Raw genomic sequence first — 22,508 nt, 5'->3', positions numbered from 1 at the left:
TTATGTTGAGTGTACCTGTATGGACATAGCCATGGTATATATTTAATAGGCTCCCCTGGATGCATTCTAAGGCTTTCATATTCCCATCTTTCCTCCATATCCCGCCAGTCCCTTGTGGGGCTCCCCTCTGGTTCCACCCCTCCTTTTCTTGTGGAGTGGCTTCTCCCTGTACCTTAAGCATGTTTAATTCCTCAGGCCCGATTGTACATGCTCCAACCTGGGCTTCCCCGGCCAGATTACAGGAGGGGCTTTACTGTCCAAAATTATTAAATATTAAAGATAGAAAACATTTTTTTAATTCTTTATAACCGTTACAATTTATTTTCCTTCTGGCACGTGAGAAAACATTCACTTCCAATTAAGAACCCCAAATTAATAATGTCCAGTATTTTTAAAATTTTATGCAGCGATGCTAAAGTTGTTTGGTGAACTAAATAAAACAGCGGTCAGTGGAAAGGGTTAACTCCTTTGCAGATTTGTAAGAAGGCATGACGTAATTACGTGACTTCAATTAATTCCTTTTTTTAAAACCTTTCCCGATATGCGAGACAAGTGCTTGCAATTCATCTCGATCTCCCTGTACCTCGAGCACGACTGTCTCTCATCAAAGAATATGGCATTTTTGATTGCCTCTAAACTTTCTAGCATCATTACCAAACTGTCTGCTTTATCCATTTTAAAAAGGTTTCCAAATCCAAAATTCAATTTTTTTTTACTGGACTAGAAACTTTCACGTAATTTAAAATAAAATTTTCCAAACAACCAAACGGCAGCTTTTATTTTTCCTAGCAAAAATCATTATCAACATAGAGTGTCTTTTATTATTTTTTTCAATGTGGTGAAAGTTTCATATCTGGAACTAGGGACATTCACACTTTGAAATAACCAGAATTTCACCGTGACCACAATGAAAGTCCAGTCTTCAATGGCTAATTACCCTCAATAATTCTAATTAAAGTAAGACCAATATATTTTTTTCTTAGCCAATATGCTATTAACTAAGCACAATACAGAGCAGACAAAATAAAATAAAATAGCGTACAGTAAGTTATGTCAGTTTTCATTTTCTCCTTTCTTCAGATGCCTTTTCAATGAACTGTAAAAATACTGAATTCATTTTTGTATTTAACAAATATCACAAACACATTTTACACAAAAGACAAAAGAGGGTGGAGCTTCCCTTAGCTCGTAGCTCCAAGAAATTTATGCAATCTTTTTTTTTAAAGGGGACAGTAAAGAAGATGGCACTTTTTAAACGTTCAAATTTTGTTGTTGCAATAACCAAATTGAAAAGACAGTGCTTTGTTACGATTCAAATTTAAACAAGACCACACATTTTTAATTTAAACTACATAAGACAAACGCAATTTTTTGTTATCCAATTAAAATGTTCAATTCATTTTTTTTAGCAACTATAACTTCAACACTGTACCTTTTGTTCAACAACCCATCTTTTGTGCGTTTCATGGCTCCGTCAATCAAAATAAATCCGCACCTGCATTTCGAACTTAAGATCAATTCAATTCTAGGTACACAGTGCACATTTTAACTCTCAATTTATTCATACATTCGCAGATCCAGAACAAATTAGAAAGGGTTAAAAAAAAAGTTTTCAGCTCCGTGTCCGAAAAGTGGGGGAGCTAAAACAAACATACAGACAATCATTTCTCTTTAAAAGACAGGTTTTCAGAGTGATGAAAAATTCATTAACTCCCACCAAATATTCTGCAGTCAAGAAAACTTCCACACAAACACACACTTTCATACAAACTGAAACTTTTAAACAACATCCTTTCACTCAATAAATGTTAAGTCGTTTTTCCTCAGCAGCTTAAATGTCGGTTTTAACTTGTAAATTTATTTTTGATCAGTTTCACATTCTTTTCTGCTAGCATATATACCAGAAAACCCTGTGGTCCCCATTCTATCCCACTGGCCACTTTTCAAAGATCACTGAGGTCGGCACCCACCATCCCAGTAGGTTATTGATGTATTCCTTCTTGTTTGCGCCATGCATGATCAGTACAGGTTCCTTAGTGTTACCATGTCACCCATCATGATTCAGGACATATTCCTAACCGAAGGCGCTTCTTATCCCTCGGTTTCTGTCCTTCCGTGGTTCACTATAACTTATTTCTTTATACAGATTGCCTCCTTCCCCATCAATGTTACAGCTCTAACTTTTAGATGGTAAAAAAGGTTACTCACCCCCAATAGCTGCCTCATCGTCCGGGTTGGAGAATCCATATCCTGTTCATGATGCCAATTGTTGGGGTAAAAAGAAGATTTCTCTTCTTCAAGGTGGATTCCCTGAAATAAGGAATTGACACCAGCCCTTATAACGACCACGAAATTATTCAGACGAAACCTTGGATTCACTTTTTTGATCTTTATTCAAGCATATGCAGGGGAAGCGTCTCTGTCTTAGCCGCCTAAGACCTAACCTTTTATGATTGAAGGTTTTGCACACAGTTATACAGTTTGGGAAGCGTGTGCACCTCGTGCTCACTATTCTTTGGCCACTGATTGGCCTACAACTGGAGCTACATTGATTCGTTATTCCTTATCAGACTGGCTACTGAGTGTTCTCACAGCATCTTTTTTTCTCCATTTCATGTAGAGCCGATCTCAGTCTATTGGAATGTGTTATTCAGTAGTTTTAACCTTGCTCTGGCTTTTCCTAGCTAGATTTGCAGTTGTTAAAGATAAGCATACAAGCAGAGCTATATCCTTTAACCTGATTTGGCATTCCCTTATTTGGGTACTTTTTACTGAAGTGTGTTTTTTACTTAAGTATGCTTTTTACTCAAATGTACTTTTTAATCACCTTACAAGGTGTATAAATTGATAATGTTTTTTTTTACATGCATATTTTTTTTCAGGATTCAAGGAACTGGAGGGCATCCGTCAGGATCTAGGTAATATTATTGATCTGAATCAAAGCCATCGAATATTTGCTTTAAATGTTTTAGAAATGTTTACAACTTTACTGCGTTATATGGTTGCAGTTTGCAATTTTGGCTGACTATAAAACAGACAAATAAGGCAACCAAAACACACCTACTGAAGCACTTTGTGCGATATTGGGAGAGAATAGAAATGTTGCTGATTATAATGAAAACCTCGTGGCAACAATCACCCATAAGGGGCCAATTTTAACCACTAACGGGATCGGGCGCAATGCTGAATTTACACCCCAATTTTCCTCTCAGTTGAATTCAATGGAGTGTAATATTGGACGGGGTGAAAGGCTGCGGTACACCCGATTCGTGGGCTTGCTGCTGGGCAAGTTCGTTTAAAATTACGGTTTCCAATCAGCACTTCAAAGTGTTGTCATTATAATGAAACAACAACAACTTGTATTTATATAGCGCCTTTAACATTATAAAACGTCACAAGGCATTTCACAGGAGTATAATGAAATAACATATTTGAAACTGAACCGCAAAGGAGAAATTAGGGCAGATGGCCAAAAGCTTGGTTAAAGAGGTATGTTTTAAGGAGCGTCTTGAAGGATGAAAGAGAGGTACAGATATGGAGAGTTATAGGCAGATAATTCCAGAGCTTAGGGCCCAGGCAACAGATGGCATGGCCACCAATGGTTGAACAATTATAATCAAGGATGCGCAAGAGGGCAGGATAAGACGAGCGCAGACATCTCGCGGGGTTGTTGGGCCGGAGGAGCTTACAGAGATAGGGAGTTATATAAACATACAAACAGGCTTTTAGTCCAATGTACTTGATCACAGAATGCGCGGCGCTCGATGATTAACTAAAAGCACTAAGTGGGAAAAATTGGAAGCACCAATTGGTCGCTCGAAGGTAGAGTTTAGCTCTAAACCACACTGCGGGACTTGAATAGATAATCAAGACTGAAGCATCAGTGCTTTACTGTGGGATTGCTGCATTGTGCAATGTACAGTCATTGAGAGAAAAACAAATTGCTTGTTCAAGTGGAGGCAAAAGATCACGTGGCAATATTCAAAGAAGAGCAGTGGCGTTCCCCTTGTGACATAGCCAACATCTATCTCTGAACCAGTACCATCAGAACAGATGATCTAATAATTTATCTCTTTCTTTTACTATTTGTAAGACTTTTCTCTGCACATTGGCTGCAATGCATGTCGACATAACGATAGTAACTAGGTTCATGATGTTTCAAAAGTAATTCAATGGTTATGAGGTCCTTGGGACACCATGGGAACCTAAAAAGTACCAGATGATTGCAAGTGCTTTCTTTAATCAAATTCCTGAGGCTGTAGACTTAATCCTTCTGAATATCAGGGTACAACTGTTTAATGCATTCGTATAAAATTCCCTTTTCTAAGATTTTAAGTTTTAATGGTCTCTATTAAATGGATCCTAAATTCTGACGGTGGTGGAAAAGGGACATTCTACGGCCACGTATTGCGTTCCCGGCTGGCGGGTTAAGTTCAAATCGGGGCTCTGTGTGTAGTGCCAACACATTTCGTGCCTTCCACTGATTCTTATTTATTCTCTTCAATAAGCAATTGAAATTATATATAGCAAGGTCAAACATTCACTTACAAGAAGTACTATAATCTCAGCTAACCCAGTAATTGTGCACTCTGCCCAATAGCAACAAGAACTTAAACCATGGTTCAGCAGTTAATTGTAAAAAAAATAATTTTATTGAAGGAATTAGCAGAATGATCTGGCACCAGTTAGTGACCAATCACTTCAACAATTAACACTTTATGAAATATATATTATTAACCAAGTTTTCCCAGCAAAAGTCCATTAAGGCCATGAAAATATATCGATATGGACCAAGGTATTAAAATTAAATTATCTTTTGTGCTGTTCCATCAGAGGCCGGATAACACATCTGTTAAAATAGAAAAATACCAATGAGTAAAGTAATCAAGCATTAAAGTACAAAATCTGGATTGCAGGGTTCAATAACATCACAAACACACACTCTTTCACTATCAATTTAATGATTACAGGCCACTTTAAAAAAATCTAGATTTTTGACAAATACCTCCGAAAATCTTCAAGGAGCAATTTATAAAGATTTATGCTGTAATGTGATTGTTTTTTATTCCACACATATGCATATTAAGAAAGCACCATAATATTTCATAATTGCCACATTATTTAGTCAGAGGAGAAACTGCGCAAAAAGGAATCAGGTAAAATATCTCACCATAACTATACTTCATTCTCACCTGTGGCTTCAACACTGAGAGAAAAATCCAAATTCTTTATTGTGATGAAAATATTACCCATTTATAATGTTCATCGCATGTGTTTCAGAAAGGAATTGCCAAATTTTGTATCAGTAAAATTTAAGCGAAACCATTAGGGTTTATGGCATTTGGGGATGTGCACTGAAAGGCCAATTTTAACCCAACGAAGTCAATGGGGAGTAACATCGATCGGGGTGTAAATCCAACGTTCTACCCGATCTCACCTGTCTCCCGCCAGGTGAGTCAGGTTAAAATTGCCTTCTAGTCACTCGATGGCTGGTTATGGTTTGAGGAAGGATGCTGCGCTAACCTTATTAGAGGCATCAATGGCTGGAAAATAATATGTTGGTTGGCCTAGAAATCCCGGTATTTACCCATATCTTGCCCAGCAAATGTCCTGAAAACTCTTACGCCTGATAAAAGCAGGTGAATAGCCTACTTTTACAGGCAGAAGAGTTTTAAAACATAGAAAAAGATAATAAAATAACATTTAAAAAAACACGTTTTATTGTTAAAAACCCTGCCCACTACAGTAAGTTTATTTTAAACCATAATTTTAAAAACTTTTTAAATGATCGGAATTTTTTTTCTAAGACATTTATTAACTTTAATTTCAATGTATTTTATTTATGTGAGGTTTATGGTGTTTAATGTGTTTTTTTTTCTTATTAATAGCAATGAGAACTCGTACATATGTAGATATGGAATACTGTACCTGATTGGTTGAGCAGTCACACGTGACTGCACCTTCTGCGTCTGAACCTCGAGGATAGGAGCGCGCTTCACGTGCGGGAAGAGAAGGCCTCCCCAACAGAATCGCAGGCTCCTCTGGGACCATCAGGTAAATTCATAAACATTCTCCGGTCAGAGGCGTTCGTCCGAATGAAGCCTCGGACCGGAATTTCAGGGCCATGGTTTAAAATAAACTTACCATAGTGGGGAGGGGTTTTAACAATAAAATGTGTTTTATAAATTTAATTTCATTATGTTTTGTGTGTTTTAAAACTCATATGCCTGTAAAAGTATGTTATGTGCCTGCTTTTATCAGGCGCAAGAGTTTTCAGGACATTTGCTGGGCAAGATATGGGAAAATACTGCAATCTTGCCCATGCAAATCTCCTCGCTCCCGAGATGTGGAGGATCTGTCAAGCTGGAGCTTGACAGATCAGAAAGGACGGCTTTCAGCGCATGCGCATTGTAAGACATAATTTAATTAAATTTTTGTGATCCCTTCCCGGGTCCATACACACTCAGTACGGACCTGGGGAGGCCACGATTTCTGGGCTATTGTTTTACTCATTGTTACTGGCCTGGATTTTACAGGCCTGATGACGGCATGTGCTGCACATGTGCGATAACTCGGAACTTGCGATCTTCCAATTTCTCCTTGACAGATCATTCACATGTGCCGCCAAAACACTTCTGCTGGCACAGAGTTTCAACTACTGCCCAGCGAGTGCCTATAAAACCCTGGTAAAAGCAGGTCTAAGGCCAGACTTTAACAGCGTAAAGGATAAAATAAATGTGAAATTAACATTTTAAAATTGATTAAACGTACAAAAATATTTAAAATAAGCTTATGAGAAATTCACAAATAAAGCACAATTCTAATAAAAATAAACATCCCCAAGGTAAAAATGAATGAACAGTACCTTTGATTTTACATGTAAAATAAAATTTTTAAAAGTTAAAACATTTTATTCCAGCCCAAAATCAAAGGTACTGTTCATTCATTTTTAACTTGGGGATATTTATTTTTATTAGAATTGTGCTTTATTTGTGGATTTCTCATAAGCTTATGGAGATTCCATTCGTAAAGGGAATCCTCATAAACTTATGAGGACTCCCCCTTTCGAATTGTTTGGCCTGGCCTATGTGATCCCAGTACGCTTCAGAGCCACCTGCGTCCCTGGGCTTTTAAGCAAGCGTGCAGATGGAGGCCCAGGACCCAAGAATCTGAAGCTCCGGAGTCACCAGATACTTTCCAATTTTCTTTTGTTTCAGAGGAGTAGTCTTTTGGTATGCAAATTCGGGGCCATTATAATCTTTTGTTCTCTGTTTTAATGAATATATTAATGTATTTAATTTAAATGAATTCACAGCACATTTAACAGAGAAGGTACAGGAATTGATAATAAAGCGTTAAGCATAATTATCATTGAGTTTGTAGTTTTTCATTTGTCTCGAGATTTGATTCGGTGGAGTTATAATGCAGAAACTCGCTCTATATTGCGTTATTCTCGCAATGATATTATCATGGTCCCGCTAAATTAATAGATCATGAAGAGTAGCACGGGTGATCAGTGCCACTGAAACATAATCCAACATTACACCTTTTCCATTTCATATTGAAATTGGAACAAAATCATAATTCGCAACTGAGGTGATCTCTAGCAACTCCTTTAATGTTTTGATGTATTTTCCTTCAGAGCTTCAAGACCTTCGTGACATTTGTAGTAAGTAATACAGACTTAGATGACCACGTTTATTTATGTTCCACATTCCACTTATATTGATATTTATCATCCACAAAAAGTGGATATTGGTGCAAGTGGCAGCAAAACTAGGGCATCAGCTCCTGGTCTGGTTCATAGCATTGAAAGCCTACAGTGGAAAGCAATCCCTTCCAGATATTGCTCCGGATTTTCCTTTCCAAGTACCAGCCCTTTCGAGGGGAGCCACCTGGACATTGTTGCACGTAAAAACGCAGAAACGTGTATTTAAATAGCGTCTTTAACGTAGTGAAACGTCCCAAGGCGCTTCACAGAAGTAAGGCTCTTATAAGATGAAGTATGTTGAAGTCCGACCTCAGGATTAGTAATACGCCGCTCATGTCTTATCCATCTTCTCACTCAATGCCACACAGCCCTACACGTAACCAAACAAATATCCATGTTACCAATTCTGTCATAAATCGGTTCTGGGGTTCAGTGGCATCGGTCACTTCTATACATGGATCTTATGCCCCTTATTTGCCAGAGTAGGTTTACATTGACAAAAATCAATATATACAATAGGGTAACGTAGGGTTGAAACAATGGACTCCTCGTGATATGAACTCAATATTTGTGTCTTTCACATGTACCCCCTCATGACTTTCCTACCTTTCAAAGACAGATTGACAGAGCAGCTAGTAAGACAAGGCTAGGCATTAATCATTTAAGTCGATGAACATACAGAGTAATTAAGCTAAATCAGGACAATTGGTCTTGGCAAAAGTAATACATTCACTATGCTTCCACATATCTTACTTGACTTAAGCAAGTAACTGCTGATTGCTTTCCTGCTAAATAAACATCTGAGCCTGGTCAAAGCTTGCCTTTCATCTCACTCTTTTCACGTCCTGCGGAAAGGGCTTAACTCAGACAACCCTTGCCGAGTGCCTGGGACCAGGGACCTGCGGTCACAATGTGCGATGATTGCTTACAAAGTCAAGCTAAAGAATTGCGTATTACATGTTACCTACTCTGTGTCTCATTTCTATTAAAGAAAAGTAATTGACTAAAATTTGCTTTAAATATCCAACATTTAAAAGTGAATATTTCCGTATTCAGATTGGCTTTCACGCCAGACCGGAAGTGCACTCCGCCTCTTTTTTGGAAGAATGAAACTGCTCCTAGATGGCAGCAGTGGCGGGCTATAGGGCGAGGCAAATAATATGCAACCTGCATTGTTCAGCCTCTTTTTTGTAACTGGAAGAATAAAGAGAAAATTGTAAATTTTGCCGATGCTGCCAAGCTGCGTAGAAGAGCAACGTGTTCCATGAAAAGGCAAACGATGCAATGAGCACCATATATACTGATCATTTACACAAGCTTATCTTAAAAAGCAAGTAATATTGCAAAAGTTAAATATGAAAGCAAGCAAGCATGACAATAATATGAAAGTGAATTCAATACAAACGTTGCTTGTTAACCAAGCATTAACTGTATTGCTACACTGTAGTTGCTTTGCTTTGATGGATAGATGACAATGACATAACAAACAATACAGTAAGATTTCATATTTTTATTATTGCTAGTAAAATTGTGAAAATATTCTAAACTAACAGAATTATGATGTCTTTGAAGATAACGCTCACAAGGAATCTTGCCGTTAAGATTAAGATGTCACTAACACATGGCAACAAGTGCCAATGTTACCCCCGTATAAACAATACGTTACCAAGGAAGATACAATGTTTAAATGTTTCAGTAGACAGTCATACAGAGCTGCAATACTAGTAACCAGTTATGAGGTGTTGTTGTACCTTGATTTCAAACGAATGCCGATTTGTTTCAGGTCTAATCTTTACCAATAGCGAAATATGTCCTGATAAAATATTCAACTTGGAATTCAATGCTGTCTAATGATACCAATTCCTTTTGAAAAAATATTTTTCAGAAACAGATGAGGAGAGAAAATGTAAGATTGATATATTTCTCCAGCAAAAATTTTTGTCCAGCTATTCAACCATCTGTCCATCTAGTTTGAATGGCCAGTTGTAAATTAGCTCATTTGATTCTGTACTTTATGTGCAGTTTTTAACATAACAGATTTCATTAGTCATCGCTAGTGATGAGTCAGGCGTTACGCCATTGCAAGTGCGAATAGAGTAGACATATCTACTGAAAGGATATGGAAAGAAGCTTGTAAATTATCTCTCTACAGACAGCGGCTTAGATATTTCTCATTGGTTCCTGAGGGCTAATTGAATAGCCCAACAGATCCATTTTGAGGCTGCCCTTAATCATCCATCCAATAATCAATGCATTCAATTCAATGCAACTGAACATCGGTGGCCTGTAAGATCAGCCGATATGATGCCACGACTTTAACGCTACCGCCCAGCACATATTTTTACAGCTTTGGAAATTAATCTCAGACGGTGCCGCAAAACGGGCGCCTTTGGAATGAGCTACCCCCATACGCTGAGTATAACCATCGGTCGATTCGATACCTCCCGAGACTAGTTTCAAGGCTTATTATCTTACTCGTTCTGGTTGGATAAATAAATTTGCTCCCTTCACATGCCACAAAGATACATAAATAATCACTGAGGGCAACTTTAATAATTACAAAGATGCCGCACAGACAAAAAAAATCGAATTACCCGCCCATAATCCACGTTGCCTCATTTGCCTTTGCATTGAAGTCAATCGATGGGGAAATCGGGAAAGGTGTATAATGGGTGATCAATTCAATTTCACCCATTTTGTAACATCAATGTATCCCTATCTAATGTAATATAAATAACATTTGTCCGTTGTCCATAGGTGTTGGTTACGTAGGAACATAGAAATTGCTCAACATTAGAAGACCGAGCAATTTGTATCATGGCCAGTTATTGCAAGATCACCCATTTTACGTAATCGCCCAAAATTAACAGTATCCCCAATTAATAGAAACATACAAACATAGAAACTAGGTTCAGGAGCAGGTCATTCGGCCCTTCGAGCCTGCTGCCATTCAAAATGATCATGACTGATCATGAAACTTCAGTACCCCACTCCCGCTTTCTCTCCATACCCCGTGATCCCCTTAGCCGTAATGGCCACATCTAACTCCCTCTTGAATGTATCCAACGAACTGGACTCCACAACTTTCTGTGGGAGTGAATTCCACAGGTTCACCACTCTCTGGGTGAAAAAGTTTCTCCTCATCTCTGTCCTATATGGCCTACCCCTTATCCTTAGACTGTGACCCCTGGTTCTGGACTTCCCCAACATCGGGAACATTCTTCCTGCATCTAACCTATCCAGTCCCGTCAGAATTTTATATCTTTCTATGAGATCTCCTCTCATTCTTCTAAATTCAATATAGAGGAGTAGCTTTTGCCGTAGTCCATTGTCCATATGGATAGCCTGGGAGTTACCTCGGGAACGTCACAATTGCTGGATGGACAAAAACCAAGAACCATCTCGTCAGCTTTTTTCCCATTCTGATAGAATAATATTGGCATTGTTCATGTATCATGGCAGACATAAGGCGAGGAAACTCCCAGTGTTGGAGAGCTTTTGTAAACATGTTTCACAAAGCTCTCCGCCATTGGGGGTTTTCTCGCCTTTCTAAGTCCAAAGTCATCTGTTCCTTCCAAGCATGCTGCACTTACCATATGTCATGTCTCAGATTATTCATATAATATATTCTAAAATATAATTTGATGTAAGAAACCTAACTAATTTTCAATTGAACGAATCAATGCTATCTGTTTCCACTTTTGTTCTCGGCTGGCAGTCCAGTGGCTGAGGAAGCACTGTACTGTCGGAGGTGCAGTCTTTCAGATGAGACATTAAACCAAGGTCCCGTCTGCACTCTCAGGTGAATGTAAAAGATCCCATGGCACTATTTCCAAGAAGAGCTGGGGATTTATCCCCGCTGTCCTGGCCAACATTTATCCCTCAATCAATGTACCAAAAATAGATCATCAGGTGATTATTACATTGCTTTTTGCAGGAGCTAGTTGTGTGCAAATTGGCTGCCGCGTTTCCAACATTACAACAATGACAACAATTGAAAAGTACTTGATTGGTAGTAAATTTCTTTGAGACGTCTGGTGGTAGTGAAAGGCGCTATATATTTGCAACTTTTTCTTTATTTTCTTTCTTTAGGGAGTCTTTTCCATAGATTTCCGGCCAGGTCACAAAAACAATGATTGCACGGAGTAGCTTTGAATTTACTCAACTTCAGGCACAGGCCATGTCCTTTTGTTCTTGTGTTCTGGAGCAGGTGAAACAGCCTGTTGTGGTTTGAATTATCCAGTCTCTTTAGAATCCCAGCTTCATCAAACATATTGTTATGTCTTGAATAAAGAGACAGACTAGATACCGGAAGCGCAAAGTGTGACTGCAGTCCTTTATTACAGATCTCAGAGTGCCTCTCCAGCCTGTGAGGCCTCCTTATCTACAGGTGGTCCCAAGGGATTGTGGGATCCCTTGGGACTCCAGGGGATAACCCTCTGGTGGTTAGACATGGTAATTACAGGTTTACATACATAACAACACTCCCCCCACCCCCACCCCCAAAGACAATAGTGTAACTTATTTACAATGTGAGTCGATCTGGAGCCTTCCTTTCCCTGGTTGATCGTCTCAGTGCAAATGCTGGTGTTGGTGAGTCATTTATTGGGCTTTCACTGGGCTGCTGCGGAGCTGGTCTTGCTGGACTGCTGGGGGTGGTGAGCCTTGCTGGGCTGCTGCGGGTGATGGGTTCTGCTTCGTGGTCAATCGCTGGATCAGTTGCCACTTGTGTGTGTGAGTGTTGGAGGGTCGAAAAAGGTAGAGTCTACTGTAGGTTGTTCTGGATAGTCCGTAAATCTGAGTTTAGTTTGGTCCAAGTGTTTTCTGCAGGTGAGTCAATTTGCGACTTTGACCACAAACACCCTACTCCCCTCTTTGGCCAAAACACTGCCAGCAATCCACTTGGGACCTTTTACTTCAATTTTGCACAATACATTTGCGCAATCATGATATATATTCTGTTGGAGCCGCCTGCTCTCTACTTGTTCATGTAGATCAGGGTGGACTAACGAGAGCCTTGTCATAAGTACCCTTTTCATGAGCAGTTCAATGGAACGGACCCCGGTGAGTGAGTGGGGTCTTGTGCAGTAACTAAGCAGGATCGGGATAACGAGTCTGCAGTGAGCCTTCAGTTACCCTTTTCAAACTCTGCTTGATTGTTTGAACTGCTTGATCTGCCTGACCGTTGGACGCTGATTAAACGGGGCAGACGTGATATGTTTGACCCCATTGCAGGTAATGAATTCCTTGAATTCTACACTCGGAAAGCACGGCCTATTGTCACTTACAAGAAAGATCAGGCAGGTCTTGTGTGGCAAACATGGCCCATAGGCTTTCAATGGTGGCAGCAGACATGCTTGCCGACATTATAACACATTCAATCCATTAGGATTATGCCTCTACAACTACTAAAAACATTTTTCCCAAGAATAGGCCTGCATAATCAACAAGAACCATCGACCACGGTTTGGAGGGCCAAGACCATAAACTTAGTGGCGCCTCCCTGGGGGCATTGCTTAACTGGGAACATGTATTATATTTGTGCACACAGGACTCTAAGTCTGCATCGATACCAGGCCACCACACATGGGATCTGGCTATCGCTTTTGTCATTACAATGCCTGGGTGGGTACTGTGAAGATCACTAATGAAAGCATCCCTGCCCTTTTTTGGCACAACAACCCAATTACCCCATAGGAGACAGTCTGCCTGTATAGACATTTCATCTTTGCGCCGCTAGTACGGCTTTATTTCTTCTTGCATCTCTAACGGGACACTAGACCAACTCCCATGGAGCAAACAATTTTTTTAATAAGGACAGTAAGGTGTCCTGGCTCGTCCAGATTCTAGTCTGTCAGGCGGTAACAGGTGATTGCTCACTCTCGAATGCTTCCATTACCATAACTAAATCTGCAGGCTGCGCCATCTCTACCCCGGTGGTGGGCAATGGTAGCCTACTTAGAGCATCGGCACAGTTTTCTGCGCCTGGCCTGTAGCAGATTGCGTAGTTGTATGTGGACAACGTGAGCATCCCTCTCTGGATGTGGGCCGATGCATTCGTATTTATCCCCTTATTTTCAGAAAAGAGGAATATAAGCAGCTTATGGTCAGTTTTCAATTCAAATTTGAGCCCGAACAGATATTGATGCATTTTCTTTACCCGTAAACACATGCTAACGCTTCTTTTTCAATCATACTGTCGTCCTCTCGGCCTTAGACAGACTTCTGGATGCATAAGCAACCAGTTGCAATTTCGCAAATTCATTAGCTTGTTGCAATACACACCCGACCCCGTACGATGACGCATCACATGCTAGTACCAAACGTTTACATGGATCGCACAGCACAAGCAATTTGTTTGAACATACCACTTCCTAGCTTTCTCAAAGGCATTTTCTTGGCTTTTACCCCATACCCATTCATCTCGCTTACGCAGTAAAGAGTGCAGGGGTTCTAACAATGTGCTAAGACCCAGTTAAAAGTTACCAAAATAGTTCAGGAGTCCTAGAAACGACCGCAGTTCTGTGGTCTCGGTGCGCTCTTGATTGCTTCTGGCTTCAAATCGGTGGACCTGGTGCCATCCTCCACAATTCTTCTCCCCAGGAACTCCACTTCAGGCACCGGGAAAATGCACTTCAAGCGTTTTAGCTTGTGACCCACACGATTAAGCTGACTAAGAACCTCTTCCAGGTTCTGCAGGTGCTCGTCGGTGTCCCAACCTGTAACCAAGATGTCATCCTGGAAGACCGCTGTGCATGGGATCGACTTCAGCAAGCTTTCCATGTTGCTCTGGAATATTGCCGTGGCTGATCGAATCCCAAACGGGCATCTGTTGTAAACAAAAAGACCTTTGTGCATGTTGATGCAGGTGAGGCCTCGCAAGGATTCCTCCAGCTCCTGCATCATGTAGGCCGAGGTCAAGTCCAGCTTCGTGAATGTTTTCCCTCCTGCCAGCATCGCAAATAGGTTGTCGGCCTTTGGTAGTGGATATTGATCCTGCAGCGAGAAACAATTGATAGTTACTTTCTAATCACCACAGTTTCTGACGGTGCCATCTCCCTTGAGGACTGGAACAATCGGACTGGCCCACTCATTGAATTCGATTGCCAAAATGATGCCCTCTCGTTGCAGCCTGCCCAGCTCGATCTCCACCCTCTCACTCATCATGTAAGGTACCGCTCTCACCTTGTGATGGATGGGTCGTGCCCCCGGATTCAAACGGATCTGCACTTTTGTTCCATGGAACTTCCCGATGCCTGGTTCAAACAGTGAGGGGAACTTGCTTAGGACCTGGGCACATGAGGTGTCGTTGACGGACGAACACGCTCGGATATCGTCCCAGTTCCAGCGTATCTTTCCCAGCCAGCTCCTGCTGAACAGCGTGGGGCCATCGCCCGGCACCACCCAGAGTGGTAAGTCGTGCACCGCTCCATCATAGGAGACCTTTACGGTAGCACTGCCAATTACGGGAATCAGTTCCTTTGTGTACATTCTAAGCTTGGTACGAATGGGAGTCAAGACTGACCTTGAAGCCTTGTTGCACCACAACTTATCAAAAGTCTTTTTACTCATTATGGACTGGCTTGCGCCTGTGTCCAGATCCATGGACACCGGAAGTCCATTTAATTCAACCTTCAGCATTATCGGGGGACACTTTGAGGTAAATGTGTGCATCCCATATACCTCTGCCTCCTTGGTCTGAGGCTCTGGTTCGTCATGATCCACCATGCATCTGTCCTCCTCTGACCTGGTGATTTGCAGGATTAGCAGGGTTTACAGCTCGCCTGCACATACGTTGCAGGAGTCCCATTGTTCCACAGCCCTTGCAAATGTATCCTTTGAAGTGGCATGAATGGATTCGATGATCACCCCCACAGCGCCAACAAGGTGTTCATTGCCTTGTATTCACCATCCTTGATGGCGGACGCTGAGTCATCTGCGGACTTGCAGCTACATGCGTTTAAGTCCTGCCATGTACATTCATTTCGAAAACAACGTTATTTTGTTCACAGTACTTGCAGCAGCACTACTGGGAAATTTGCTGGGAAATTTGTTTGCTATTGTCACTAGTGGAGATAAACGCCTCGGTTATTTCTATGGCTATACGCATGGTTGGGGTCTCTACAGTCAAAAGTTTGCGAAGTATAACTTCATAGCCAATGCCAAGGACAAAGAAGTCCCTGAGCGTATGCTCCAAGTGTCCTTCAAATTCACAATGTCCTGCAAGGTGTCTTCGGTCGGTGACGTAGCTCGCCACTTCCTGGCCTTCAGATCTCTTGTACCTGTAGAATCGATACCTCACCATCAGAACGCTTTCCTTCGGGTTTAGATGCTCCTGGACCAGTGTGCACAACTCATCGTACGACTTGTCTGTGGATTTTGCAGGAGCGAGCAGGTTTTTCATGAGGCCATACATTGATGCCCCACAAATGGTGAGGAGGATCGCCCTTCATTTGACAGTGTTCGCTTCTCCTTCCAGCTCGTTGGCCACGAAGTATTGTTCAAGTCACTCCACGAAGGTTTCCCAATCATCTCCCTCTGAACGTTTCTCCAGGATGCCCACACTTTTCTGCATTGTTGCGTTGGGGTTCGTTATCTGTATCTCGTCGCAGTTGTTATGTCTTAGATAAAGAATCAGACTAGATTGTGGGATCCCTTGGGACTCCAGGGGATAAGCCCTCTGGTGGTTAGACATGGTAATTACAGGTTTACATACATAACACATATCACCTCACAATCTTCTATTTTCCAGTGAGAACACGCCCAATTTACAGGATAGTTCTCCGTAATTCAATCCCTCCAACCCCTCAATCCTTCTGGTCACTCTCTTCTGTACCTTTTCAATAGCTTCAATATCAATATTCTACTGCGCCGACATATATTCTAAGTGCACGTGCCCGATATTACGCCTACATACAGTAATATAAAGAACTCACTAAGGTCATATTTCCAAGAATTAGTTTTGAATTTCTCCACTTGGAAGCGCAGTCTGTGCCCTCTAGATCTACTGTTCTGGACAACGTGAAACCATTTGGAAGTCCCTTTGCAATCCTAGAAATGACGATCCTACCACCTCTGAACTTTCTCCGTTTCCAATGAGAACATGCCCAATTGACAACTGAGGTGCCCACCTCAAGCGGGTGGGGTGGGGAGGAGTCCCACAGTTGGTGCCCAGTCACAATGCAAGTGTGCTGGGACGCAAATATTTGAGCAACAATTCCCCTTTGTTGGATGAATGCAGTTGGGAAACCGGTGGGCAGAAATTCAATTGGGGCATTCGCGCAAAATGGATAGAACTACATGGGCCAATGCTTTTACGCACCCACCTGATTTTCAATTCTGCTGAAGTCAATGCAACTGAATATCAAGCGGAGAGTACAATGGGCTGCCGATTCGATATCGCTATTTTGTGCTGCCACGCAAGATGAATTTCTAACCCGTGGTCTTTTCAGTTTAAATGCCGTTGATGTCCTTCACAACATTGCAAAACCATGCAATGCTGCGTGCAAGCGATGCCCGTGATGCCAAACAAGGTGCTACAAATTTTGACGGTCAACGTTTGCCTATTGCAATCAGTCTATTAAAAAGGGCAATATTTTTCAAATGTATTCGGCCTAGCACCATTGTGCCCAAGTGTGTGGTTATTACGTGACCATCCTCAAAAAGGACAGGAATTCTGATGGCCAAATAAATGGGGTGGAGATTTGCCCCAGTTTCCGCCCTCACCTGCCAAGAATATGGGGGTTGAAATTCTTTTTGGGCGATAAGGGAGGTGCTCTTGTATGGGCTCCTCATATGCAGTTTCCAAATTTTCAGCTCCATTGAAGTCAATAGAACGGAATATCAGGCCAGGTGTGTAACAGGTGGACGATGTGGTACTGATCATTGTGCGCTACTGCCCACGCCAAATATTTGAGTCTTCAAGTTGAAATCATGGCAGAATTTGAGCGCCTCCCAACTTATTGCACTCAGACTTGGTTCTTCCAGCAGTAAGTTTAAAAAGTCAATACGGTACAATTTATTTAAATATTAATTATTTGTCAAACGGAAACGAGAAATTTGAACCCCTGGCTGTTATTGTTTTCAGATATTGGCTGTCAAGAGATAGGTAAGAGTAATAATTGCATCTTGTTCAAATTGTTTTGGATTATTTCAGACATTTTCTCAGTTGTCCCATGCCAAATGATTGATGATTTGGATCCATTTTAAAATGTTGTAAGGTGAATGTGAAATCTGTACAGAGACAACTTTGCCAGCAATCAATTTCTGAAAGAAGTGTTACAACTTCTTGAATTTCTAACTCATTAATGCACACCGTGGGTAGAAGTTCGTTGGGCTGCAGCGCTAAATGGGCGGCATGGTGTGGGCCGCCTGTGATGTGCCCGCCCAATGGTCATTTCCATCACCTTCAATAGAACTCAATATTAACCACTGCACATAATAGACGGTCGATGCCACACCTCCTGTTTAGCGCTATCACCCAAGTCGAATTCCGAACCCACCTAGCAAGCAGAACGAGATTCCATTTACTGTTCGCAGGAAAAAAAACCTTCACAAATCTTTAAAATGTTTCATGATAAGAGATTGTTTAACACCTACTTACTGACTTTGCTTAATCGGTGGACAATATTGTGATGTGACTGTTGCAGGTCATTTACTTAGCCGCTTAAAATAAATGTTTAGCGACAAAGTCTTTGCCTACAAATGTAGCTAATGCTTTCACAACACTTAACTACTTCCATTTGTTATCCACGCGTTCGTTGCTAATGGAGGATAAATTTAACTTTGGCCAATAGTGCAGAAGGGCAATATCGAATTAGTTGTCTATTATGCGCAGCGAACAATCTTACTCGCTATTGACTTCAATGGAAAGGAAAATCAGATTTGGTGTATAATGGGTGTCCAATTCGATAGCTCCCATTTTACACTATCGGCCAAAGTTGAAATTACCCCCATGATACTGAGGACAGTGAAGGAATTCATGTCTGTTGTCTGCAGCAACATCACTAATGTATTCTAAAAGGACTCGTTTCTCATTTCACAAGAAATAATGATCAGAGAAAATCTTCCCAAACACATTCACGTTCTTAAATGTTGTCTGATGACGCCCCTTATAAGGTGCCGTAGGTTGTTTCTACTACGTAAATACTCTATACGAATGCACGTTTCTGCTGTTGATGTGACAACACACAATAATCAAAGGACATTTTCTCCTTCCCCACCCCATTCTGCATTTCGTATTTCACCACTTTTGTCATTATTTATAGAAAAAAAGCTCAAAGAAAAAGAAGCAGGTAAGAAAAAGCATGACTTTATGGGCCGTAATCTATGGCCCCTATGGGTGCATATGAGGTGCGCACGCACCCACATGGGCAGTGCAAGTTCCGGGTTTAGGCATGCGCGGCGAATGCGTGGAAACCAGGAACTTGCGATGACAGATCACCCACATCCCTGGGAAAAGGGCATCTACGAGCCGAGAGTTGGGCTATTTCCCCAACTTCTACCCAGCAAATTTCCGTGAAATTCTTATATCTGGTAAAAGCGGGTTTAATTCCTTCTTTTGCCAATGTAAGATTTTTTAAAAAGCAGTAAAATAAAATGTTAGCAATAATTTGTACATTTAGAAACCTGTAAGATAAAGTAAGTTTATTTTAGCCCTTTTAAAACATGTCAATTCATTGTTCAAAATATTTAATTTTTATTATAAATGTTTAATTAGATGCCATTTTAACTCATTATAAACATGTGATTTTTAAAATGTTATTTATTGGAAGTGTAGATGTATTTTTTTTGCGGTATTCCCAGTCATACTTATGGGATTTCCGTCCATATGGTATCCACATAAGCATGAATGAGAATTCCATTCTATCATTCATTGGGCTGGCCCATGTGATCCCAGGGCTGCTCGCGATCGCATGCGCCCGTGAGATATGTGGACTTCTACCCGTGGGTACCCAGAGAGGCCCAGGACCATGAGTCTCCGTACCTCCCAGATCACCAGGTAAGTGGGGATTTTCTTTGCAAATCAGAGCCATTTCCCCACGTGAAGCCTCCGACTGCAAATTCAGAGCCATTAATATCTATCTATGATGTCTCTTCATCTGTCCGGTTCACCTTTGCCTGGCAAAAGTGGTGTGTACCATGTCAAGTGGATATCTACTTGGATGCCACTTATTTTAGAAGGCTTAATGCTTTCTCAATGGACAAAGTAATTTCATTCAAATTTATTGAGCATTTGTATGTTACTGACTGCAAATGATAGTGTGGTATCAGCATGCAAATACTTGACTTATCTGCATGAAATGTCTCACTCCATTATTTTCATGATAAAATCCTTCAGTTTTTCAAGTTTGTCATGGCAGATGGAGCATAATGTGGGAAAATGTGAGGTTATCCACATTGATAGGAAGAATAAAAGAGCAAATTATTATTTAAATGGAGAGAGACTACACAATACTGTGGTACGGAGAGATCTGGAGGTCCTTGTAAATGAAACACAAAAAATTAGCATGCAGGTACAGCAAGTAATTAGGAAGGCAAATGGAATGTTGGCCTTTATTGCAAGGAGGATGGAGTATAAAAACAGAAAAGTCCTGCTACAACTGCACAGGGCGTTGATGAGACCACACCTGGAGTACTGCACACAGTTTTGGTCTCCTTATTTAAGGAGAGTTCTACTTGCATTTGAGGCAGTTTAGAGAACGTTCATTAGGTTTATTCCTGAGATGAAGGGGTGGTCTTATGAAGAAAGGTTGAGCAGGTTGGGCCTGTACTCATTGGAGTTTAGAAGAATGAGAGGTGATCTTATTGAAACGTATAATATTCTGAGGGGGCTGGACAGGGTAGATGCAGAGAGGATGTTTCCCCTCAGGGGGGAATCTAGAACTATGGGTCATAGTTTCAGAATAAGGGGTCGCACATTTAAAATGGAAACGAGGAGGAATTTCTTCTCTCAGAGGGACGTGAACCTTTAGAATTTTTCTACCCTCGAGAGCTGTTGAGGTTAGGTCATTGAATATATTTAAGGTAGAGATAGACAGATTTTTGAATGATAAGGAAGTGAAGGGTTACGGGGAGCGGGCAGGAATGTGGAGTAGAGGCTAAAATCAGATTTTATTGAACAGCGGAGCAGGCTCGAGGAGCCAAATGGCCTACTCCTGCTCCTAGTTTTTTATGTTCTTATGTGATTTGTGACACTTTTCTGATGATGGCAAGATCTGCAGTTAGACCTGCTTGCCTTACTTTAAGGTTCAGGCAAGGCCTAGTTATTAGCGCAGTTGCATCTGAAGCGGATGTTTGTGGGTTCTTAATCCCACTACAAAGACTTGACCGCAAAATCTAAGCTGACACTGCCAGTGCAGTACTGAGGGAAGTGTTGTTTTGTGGATGAACCGTTCAGCCGATGTCCCGTTTAGGTGCATGTAAAAGTTCCCATGCTGCTATTTTGAAGAAGAGCAGGGGAGACACTTGGTGCTGCACTGGAGTGTCAGCCTAGATTTTGTACTCAAGTCCCTGACGTCCTGACCAATAATTATCCCACAACCCACGGATTACCTGGTTATTATCTCGTTGCTGTTTGTGGGACTTTGCTGTGTGCATATAGGTTGCTGTCTTTGCAATAGTGATTACACTTCAAAAGTACTTTATTCGCTGTAAAGAGCTTTGGGAGGTCCGAAAGTGGCTTATAATTGGTAACACCCTAATGTCTGTTCAAATTACGATCATACTTTCCTTTCATTGCCTTTTGGTTCTCCCACTGCTGGGGCACTCTGGCACAGGTCACCCAGCTCGACTTCGAGTTTCCTTACCTTACTCATTGTCAGCTTTCTTCGCACCCCGAAAAGGGTGGGGACTGATTTACTGCCATGATGGCCAACATCACCGCGGCCCCCAGAATCTTCCTCTGGGCCTCCCACCAGGTGATTGGAGCCAAGCCAGGGACAGACTGTAAGTCAATTTTGTTATGTGAGTACGGTTCTGAGGACGAGCATATGACCCTAATTTCCATTTAGCACTGTATTAGGTAAAGAACACTCTGCTGTATTTTTGTGTGGCATGTAGAAGCAGGAGTGCTCCACTGGGTTCCATACAGCTAGCTTAGGCTGTTGCCGTTGCAGTTCCTACCATAACCTCCAAAGATCATAATTCCCCCTCCCAACCTATTATCGATGTATTTTCTATGTTATTCTATGTCTATGTTAACTTGCCGATATATCTTCATCCGGCTTGGAAGCCAATCTGCAGGTTCTCCTTTCCTGTCCGCTGCACGCTAGCTAAATGCTAAAGAGGCCCCGCCGTAAAATGAACCTGCGTTCCACCTGTACTGTCGAACGGAGGAAAATATACCCCATGGATTTCAGTTGCGATTAAAACCAGGAGGTGTTTACATTGAGCGGCAGGTCTGTTTTACACCTGAGCTATAAATGCAAATCTTCCTTTATAGGGAGTAAGGTTCAAAATCCAACGGAGGCGCAAAACAGACGGTAGCAGATTGACATTAAGAAAGGAAAATCGAGCAGGTGGATACCGGGCGGCCAATCCATTACCGGCCATTTTGTGCCTCACCCGCAGGTGAATTTCACCCCCTGTGGGTCGTAATAACATAAGAAGTAGGAGCAGGAGTCAACAATTCGGAGCCTCGAGCCTGCTCCACCATTCAACAAGATCATGGCTTATCTTTCACCTCAACACTTTCCCACCATATGCCCTAATCCCTTGATTCCTTTAGTGTCCAAAAATCTATCGATCTCAGCCTTAAATACACTCAACGTCTCAACATTCACAGCCCACAGGGGTG

The sequence above is a fragment of the Pristiophorus japonicus genome, chromosome 19, assembly GCF_044704955.1.
Source record: "Pristiophorus japonicus isolate sPriJap1 chromosome 19, sPriJap1.hap1, whole genome shotgun sequence".
Lineage (NCBI taxonomy): Eukaryota > Metazoa > Chordata > Chondrichthyes > Pristiophoridae > Pristiophorus > Pristiophorus japonicus.
The sequence above is the reverse complement of the archived record's forward strand: the minus strand, read 5'-3'. Positions refer to the sequence as shown.